Genomic DNA, 9,607 nt, shown 5'->3' on the forward strand with positions numbered 1-9,607 from the left:
CAAGTGGATCAGGGCCCTGAGTCACTAACGTTGTAGAGCTTTCTTGGGTATATTTCTTTTTCTAATGAGTTGTCATGAGTGCTTAATGTCAATAACCAATAAGGTAGTTCTTTGTGAGATTCAAAAATGGTTGCATTTGCTTGAAATATTGAGCACATGAGTCATTTACTCACTATTGTACAAAAATTAAATTGAAGTAAGAGTAATGAGGTATAAAGATCACACTAACTAAATTTAAGAGTCATGCTTTATTCGGCTGCCAAGAAAATTAAAATAAAAATATTTCCACATAACTTTATGAATGGCATAGAAATCTTTGACAACAGTATAAGGTTGTTACCCCATTTTTAAATTAAGCGTTCAGGCTGATGTCAGAAAACTTGATGAAATGGAATTAGAAAAGGCTCATGTCTTTAGGTATATGTATATATGTATATATATATATGTGTGTGTGTGTGTGTCTGTGCATGTATGTATGTTCTTAAAGACTCAATACTCAGTTTTGCTAAGACATAATTCACCCAAATGTTGTCTAAAAGAAAATAAGAGTGTGTAAAGCAAAAGCCTAGTGAAGCAGGTCATGCTTTTCAGTTGGTTTGCACATAAATAATATCGGTTCTGGGAGTGGACAGGAAAATAGGGGTTATGTAAACGTGTCTGTTTCTGTCCCTGGAGAAAAGGCTGGGCAATTGAAAAAAATATTTATGCATACTACTAGCAGAGACATTCTAATGGTACTTTAAGCCTGATTTGGCACACCATATAAGTCTTCCAGGCACAATGAACAATTTTCATAAACAGATTGAATGGAAAGGTTCCCTGCCATTGTTCTGCCATTCAGCTGACTCTGAGTTTAACTGTATGAGATATTTTAGCCTAGGTTCTATGCAATATTTTTTGCAGAAAACAGATAATTAAGGACTCACAAAAGGACTATGGACATGATTTCCAAAAGCATTGATTTATTTTTATTTTTAAGTATAAGTGGAATCACTGTATATGTTTGTCAATTTCTATAAACCCTCCAAGTGTCTTATATCATCAAACTAATACAAAGTATTTTTTGAAAATTCATTAAGATACTCAGAAAATCCAGTGGCCCCATGTATAAACATGGTTTGTGAACTTCTCTAATAAGAGATAACTGGAACCTTCTGCTCAGCTCTCTTGTTTTCACTGGAAACTTGTTTTTTAAATTTTTTTTTGTGTCCTTTCATAAGATTTTGTCTTCTGATATCAGAATACCGATATTTTGTGTTCTTGACTATATCATGCACATAAATGTACTCAAAGGTTAAGCAAAAATAATTTATTTTACATTTTTCAGTGGAGAAATTTAGTGTGCTAATACTCCTGTATTTCCAAAGAAACTTGAGAACTTGGTAACAAGAATGATGGGTGGAACCTTGAATAGAGATGGACTCGGTTTGTGCATTTAAGGCAAGGGAGTATTAAGGACCTCTCTCATTAATACTATGTTAATAACAGATATTAGCTAAATAGTTCAGTTCAAAATCCTCTGCCCGTTATACCTAAGTTCTTCTAATCTCTATTCTTTATTTGTAGGATATTTAACTTTTACTAGAAACTTCAAAATCTTAGTAGTATTTCTCTAAATGTCTTTAGTCTACTGAAGAATTTGAATAAGTATTTTTCAACTAGGGAGAACTGCACAAAACAGTGATTATATTGAATAATGATCATGACATGATGCTATGTTTATAACAACAATAAAAACATGTTTACAACAACACAATAAAATCTCCAGCTTGCCATCTGATTGTACTGCAGTCAAATGCTAAGAGATTTTAATTCTATTCTAAAATTATTTTTATACAGACCACAGAAAATGGTGTGGCTAAGGATTCCTAATACCCATATCTGAGATTTATATCAACACCAGAAGAACCCACTTCCATATATTTTATTTTCTTTAAAACATTTAATTAGAAATATTTAAGACATTCATAAATGAATAAAAATCAGTACACTCAATGCTCCTACCATACAATTTAAGAAATAATGCATTATCTAAACAGTTAAAGCTACAAAGTTTTCCCTCAATTCCACCTACCTCAACCTCTATTTTTCTCTGAGGAACCACCCTTCTAAATTAGTATTTGAAATTTCCATGCACTTCTCTGAAATTTTACATCATAAATATGGTTTAAGTTTCATGTGTGTGAATTGGACGTATACTTCTGCTCATTGCTTCTCTTGCTTCATATAAATATTTGAAATTCATCTATGTTGTTATATGTAACTACAGTTTATTCATTTGTGGTGCATTGAATAAATGAACCATCATTTATCTCTTCTCCTGTATATTGACATCTACTATTTTAATTTTTCAGTATGGTAAAAAATGCTGCCATTAGCAGTCTTTGGTTAGTACCCTTTGTCATTCACAAATTTTTTTCTAGAATATATAATTAGAAGTGGAATTGCTGAGTGATAAGTTTTTCCATCTTCAACTTTGTCAAATTATTTTTCAAATTGATTGTACCAATTTATATCCTCTTTAGCTTTGAATGAGTTGCTACTTTTCTATATCCTTACCAACTCTTAATATTGTCAGATTTTTTTTCCTCAATCTGATTAGTGTGAAATGTGATTTCACTGACGATCTAAGTGGTACTTTCCACATTCCGTAATAGAATGAGCCTATTTTTTATTTACTGATTATTTTTTCTCTAATGACTACTTATATTTCCTTTTAGGTGAATTGGTTACTCATACTTTTTGCTCATTTTTCTTTGTGGTACATATATTTTTCTTATTAATTTATAAAAATGAGAAATAATGTGTACAATGTACATTATTCAGGTGACCAATACCCTAAAGGCCCTGACTGGAAAACTATACAGTCGACACATGTAACAAAATTGCATTCGTACTCCATAAATGTACCAATAACATTTTTTTAAACTTATGGACACTAATCATTTGTTAGTTACATGTGTTGCCTGTACCTTCTCCTAATTTGTGTCTCATTATTTCAAGATTTTAATGCTATTTTTTTAAAAAGAGTGATCCCTTTTTAGTTGAAAAACAAGTGTGTGTGTGTTTATATACAGGTATACGTATATATACAAAACAAGTATATGTGTGTGTATACACACATATATATGCATGCAGGCATGCAAACACACACACGTAAACACATACACACATACAGAATAAAAGACTTGAGATGATATACACCAAAATGATATCTGTGAGAGCTGGAATTAATAATTTTTCTTTAAAAATCTTATTTGTATTTCCTATTTCTATACTATAGACATATACTGTTTGATTATAGAAAGAACAACATAATTTTTTTCATTTAAAAGAAAGCATGGCATTTCTTTATGTGGACACACTATGCTTATTTGACCATTCTTTTACTCCTAAGGTGGTTCCCTGTTTTTTGATAATGCGAACAGTGCTGACTCAGGCATTCTCACATACAGATCATTAATTTCTGGTACCATTATTTTGGTTACTATTTCAGAAGATCAATAAATTCTCAAACATGAGATCTCTGTGTCTGTTTGCATCTGTGCAGTTTGACTGCTTTTAAAAAAAATCGAGATAGAATTCATATACCAAAAAGTCACCCTTTTAAAGTGTACAATTTAATACAATTTTATCTGTCAATTAAAAAATAAAAAGTAGAGTACAATTTAATTTTTTTTAATATATTAACAAAGTCATACAACCATCACTGCTATTTATCTCCAGAAAAATTTTATCACCCTGAAGAAAATCTTCAGACCATTAGCAGCCACTCTCCAGCTCTCCTTTCCTTTAGCCCCTGGCAACTGCTAATCTACCTTGTCTCTGGATTTGCCTGTTCTGGACATTTTATATAAAAGAAATTATACAAGATGTGGCCTTTGCGTCTGTTTTCTTTCACTTAGCATAATGTTTTTAAAGTTCGCGTTGGAACTTGTACTTAATTCTTTTGTGTGGCTAAATAATATTCCATTGTATACATATACTATATCTGTTTATCCACTTACCAAATGATGCACATTTGGGTTCTTTCCACTTTTATTCTATTATGTACAAATTTTTGTGTAAATGTATGTATTCAGTTGTCTTGGATATATAGTTGGGAGTGGAATTGTTGGGTTATATGGTAACTCTATGTTTACCTTTTTGAGAAACTGTAAAAAAATATTTTCCAAAGTCACTGTACCATTTGACTTCCCTGTCAGCCATGTATGAGGATTGCGATTTCTCCACATTCTTGCCAGCACTTGTTATTTTCTGTCTTTTTTTATTATAATCATCTTACTGGGTGTAAAGTTGTACCTCATAGTGGTTTTGAATTGAATCTCTCTAATTATTAATGTTGTTTGGCATATTTATATGTGCTTTTTGGCCAATTTGTGTATCTCCTTTAGAGAAAAATTTGTTCAAATATTTTGGCCAATTTTTAGTTGGGTTGTTGTCTTTCTATTGAGTTTTAGGTGTTCATCACATATTTTCATTAAAAGTTCCTTACTGGGGATATGGGAGTCAATACCTACCATATCCATTTTTTTCTCATCTCGTTCTATGGGTTCTTTTTTCACTTTCCTCATGATGCCTTTTGAAGCATCATTTTGAGGTCCAATTTGTCTATTTTTTCTCATATCTAATAAACTATTGTCTAATTCACAAAGATTTATGCCTATGTTTTCTTCTAAGAGTTTTATAGTTGTACCTCTTACATTTTGAACTTTGATCCATTTTGAGTAATTTTTGTGTAAGATGTAACATAGGGGTCTATGGTAATTCTGTGGCATGTGGATATCCACGTGTCCCAACAGCATTTATTGAAAATACTTTTTTCTCTATTGAATTGTCATGGCACTCTTATGAAAAACCAGTTGACCAAAAAAATTTAATATTATCTTTTGATAAATGGAAGACTTTATAATATTTTCTTTGTCTATTTATATATGCATCTTTGTAAAAGGATAGTGCCTTGTGCCCTATTTTTCTACTTATTGTATTTTTTTTGAAGTTTTCCTTTTACCTGTATCTTTATTCATCTTGACCATGCGTGTTTTTAAGTAGATATACTGTTAAAAATTACATATGGATAGCAAATTTTCTCAGCACCATGTATTAATGTTTTCTCTTGCCACTGATGTGAAATGTCATCTCTGTTGTATTTTGAGTTTCTGTACACTTAAAAATCTGTTTCTATATTTTCCATTCTTTTTTTCTTGCCCTATCTGTGCTTAAAAAACTAGAGTGTCTTAATTACTATAGCTTTCTAATATGCCTAGATATCTAGAAAGGCAATCACTAACTCTGTTCTGGCTACTCTTAAGCTTTTTATTCATTCATAAATATTGTATAATTACCTTTTCAAGTTCCAAAAAAAGTTTTTGGGATTTTGATTGGAATCACATTAAATTTATAGGTCAATTTGTGAAGAATTTGACATCTTAATGATAGCTTATTAGTGCTATCTATGATAATATTATCACTCTCTTTTGATTTATTAATTTCTTTTCTACTTTATTTAAATAATTTCATAACTTATTCCATAAACTGGAGACATGTGTTTTGTCAGATTTAGTCCTACACATTTTTATTTTTTTGTGGCAATTATAAATAGTACCTTTTAAAAATTACATTTTCTGTTTGAAACTAGTATGGAAGAATGAACTTTTTGTTTATTAATCTTAAATCCAGTGATCTGATACATTCAACAATTAATAACTTGACTTATTGACCTTCACACAGTCTAAATGATAATCATGCCATCTCTGAATGTTGAAAGTTAATTTCTCCCTTACTAACCCTTGTATTTCTACTTTTTTTCTTGTCATGTTTCCCTGATTATGCCCTCTAAATATGGTGTTGAATTGTAATATTGATAATGGGCATTCTTGCCTTATTCTGAAATTTAATACAAATTTTGCTAAAGTTTTACAATGAATATTTGCTGCAAGTTTTTGTTAGCTACATTTTATCTAATTTGATGCTCCATTATTAACAGTCTTTTTATGAATGACTGTTGAATTTTATTAAATACTTTTCTGCACCAGTTAAAATGAACACATGGTTGATTGCTTCTTGGCCTTTTGGCTAAGATCAAGTGTAAGATGAACACATGGTTTTCAGATATAAATTGTGAGCATGAGTAAATTTTAATGATATAACTTCCTATGTTAAAACATCCTTGAATTCCTGAAATAAACCCAGGTACAATAATCTGTTTTTTCAAACTTTGAAGGATTTATTTTGCTTAAATTTTGTGTTGGATTTTTGCATTGATGTTTATCACTGATTTCTTCAACTTTCTACCTACATATTTTGTAGCAATCTGATCTCTATGAACTTAATCCAACCAAAAAGTATCTTCTTCTGTAGATTAATTTTTAACACTTCCTAAAGAGAAGGATGGGGCCAGGTGCAGTGGCTCACGCCTGTAATCCCAGCACTTGAGGAAGGTGGATCACCTGAGGTCAAGGGTTCGAGACTAGCCTGACCAACATGGTGAAACCCTGTCTCTACTAAAAATACAAAAATTAGCCGGGTGTGGTGTTAGGCGCCAGTGATCCCAGCTACTCAGGAGCCTGAGGCAGGAGAATTGCTTGAACCTGAGGAGGAGGTTGCAGTGAGCTGAGATCGTGCCATTGCACTTCAGCCTGGGTGACAAGAGTGAAACTCTGTCTCAAAAAAAATTAAATAAACAGACAAATAAATTAATTAAATAAAGAGAAAGATGGTAAAAGTTGTGGTCTTTGAACTTCGGGAACAATTTTTTTTTTTTTTAAAGGAATTCAGCTAAACTTTATGGATATATAATTATTTTTTGCTTTTCGTTAAATTCTAAAGCTGTTTTTCCTTCTTATATTTTATAGCTTTCTTTCCTTCCTCAGTCTCTCCTACAATTATTAACTGTTAAATTCATTTATTATTTATACATAATTTTTTATTTTTTCTATTGTTCTTTGGAGTGTTATTTATTTTGTGCTTCTTGTGTCTTCCTCAAATATAAACTCTTCTACACACATCTTTTTGTACAGAGCTTTGTTTTGCATTTTTTAAAAAACTCAATAGATATTTTGGTTTTGATTGACTTTTATTAATCAAAATATTACCTTACTTTAAATAATACTTAGTTTGGTAATGTAAGTATTTTGGAAAAATTCAAAATATCTTTTCACGCCATCAGTCTTAAAAATTCTATTTTTCATTTTACCTTTTACTTTTACTTTGAATCAACTCTACCTCCTCAGAACCTTTCCCCTCTCTCAGGACACTGTGGTTTGACTCTTCTAAATGGTCATCTTTTCTAGGTCATTGAGTGAGTCATTGAAGTAAGTATCAAAGGAATAAAAGATCCTTTTGGCTCTGTTTTGGCTATATCTGATTATAGCTTATGCCATATTCACTTGTTCCTCAGAGCATGATTATTAACAAAATTTCAAAGAACCCTAAACAGCTTCTGAAGGTATACCAAGTTCTTTCACTTTAAAAGGCAGCACAAATCTTCTCAGTGGGAAAATAAATGATCGAATCTCACCTCATTTCAAATAAATTAGAGTTGGCAGGCTTGTGTGTCTGGGGCTGACTTCAGTACTTGATGCTAAAATGTGGCTCCTTGCAGTAGTTATAATAAATTAAGATTCTGTCAGAGGCCCAAGTCATGAAAGTTAAAGGAAAATATATTGATACTCTTTATATTTGGGCTCTTTGAGGTATTTTGGTCTTCAGCAGGTTGACAGCACAAAATAGACAAACCCAATATTTTAGGCAATCATGCCAGATTTCACGTGTAGAAGCCTGTGAGTGTCTTGTGTTAGTTTGTGAGTTAAAGCAGTGAAGGCTTAGAAAGTGAGAAATGGCATATTTCTTGAGGCTGCAGGGCATGCAAGCTACATAGTTCTCTCTCTTGAATGACAACATGATCCAGCTTCCCAGTGAGAAGCATGCTGGTGTGTTTCTCTTCCTACACTCTTTTCTGAATAATGTGAAGGTGTTGTTAATTTAAAAACTGTCATTCACAGGGCATGAAAATGTTTCAGTTAGAAGTCCAGTGACAGGCAAAAGACAACAATGGCAATGGGTACTCTGAAACAGGTGATAATTTTCTGCAGCTAATTATCATTATTTTTCTAGCTGGAACATTGTGAAAAACCTACAGAATACTATGCTTTAATAAGGTGTGCTTGTAGGAAGTGGCATTCCGTAATTCTACCAATAACTTGACTACCTCTTATTAAAAAAAAAAAAAAGGTTGCAACTGGGTGATTGCTTGTCTCATCTACAGTTGAAACACTTTGCTGGGATTATTTTTTGTCTTTTTATCTATTTTATCTTTGCTATTGTGATCAGACTTTTAAAAAATGGGGAAATACTTAAGGGTAAGCTTGAAGCAGTTTCAAGGTATCAGTGTTCTGAAATGGAATCTACTGGACTCCCCACTCATTTTCTTTACCAGTAGATTTCATAGTCACCCAGGACTCTTGCTGCTACAGAACACAACAGGAGCAGGAAACTGTCCAGACATCTTCCCAGTTCCTTTAGTATAGGGCCATTTGTCAATGTAATGAACATAATTTAAATGATGTGACTCCCTTGACTTCCCAGTTATTATTTTTATAATTGTGACAAATTAAGTGAGCATCTTCTGGCTTCAAATGGAGAGCCTGAAATATTAGTAGTGCAAACAATCTAAAAAATTTTTTAAATAATTTGAAAATGGCTCAGACTACCTGAATTTATAATTACCACAAAACCAACAGCAATAGCAAATAATAAGAGTTCATATAGCTTCTGATGTTAGGTGTTAAAGGGCATGAAAATAGCGAATAATTTCCTGATTTTTGAAGACAATCCAAGTCGAGTGGATGCATACAAAAAAAGTATCAATATGGAACCAGAAAGTGAGAAAAGAAAGAACTATTTCAAATGTGATTTAAATCTCATTATATTTTGCATATTCAATGGGAATCTCCCAAGGTTTCAGTTTCTCTTTGGGAGTAAAATGGGTTCTTAAATGTGCATTCATCCATGCTGCTAGAGTATCGTTTACTAACAAATGATTGCAGCTTTACCCCAGTGGCCTGAAAGAGTTTTAATGTTGCTTCCAGATGTGCTTAATTTATTTCCAGGGTGTAATGATTTCCATGGGAGGCTTGGGTGATTTTCTCACTTATCAATGCCAATTTCTTGGAGGTAGGTAAAATTTTACTCCTCTTCTAGATGAAGAAACAGAGCAGGAAGATATTATGGCTTCATTAATATCAGATGAGAAGCCCTTAACAATCCTGGGTAAATTATTAAATCTAATGTGTACTTCATGAGATTATACACCTGGATTTATGTTTCTGTAAGGGTTTCCTAGGACTCTTCCCGCTAATATTCAGTATTACACAAATAATGATGTTCATCAGGAATTTTTAAAAATTAGAATTTTGAAAACTGACCTGTAAGCTTAGCTTTCAAAAACTCCAGTGGTTGATTTAAAATATTAAGAAGGCGAAATAAATCTAATTTTCCACTACTTGAAAGACTCCTGAATTTTAGCTTTTAACATTCTTCAAATATTGGATATGAATAATAATATAAGGTATTTATTACAGAGTAATCATATAAATTTTATGTTGGA

The sequence above is a fragment of the Hylobates moloch genome, unplaced genomic scaffold (genome assembly GCF_009828535.3).
Source record: "Hylobates moloch isolate HMO894 unplaced genomic scaffold, HMol_V3 SCAFFOLD_6, whole genome shotgun sequence".
Taxonomy (NCBI): Eukaryota; Metazoa; Chordata; class Mammalia; order Primates; family Hylobatidae; genus Hylobates; species Hylobates moloch.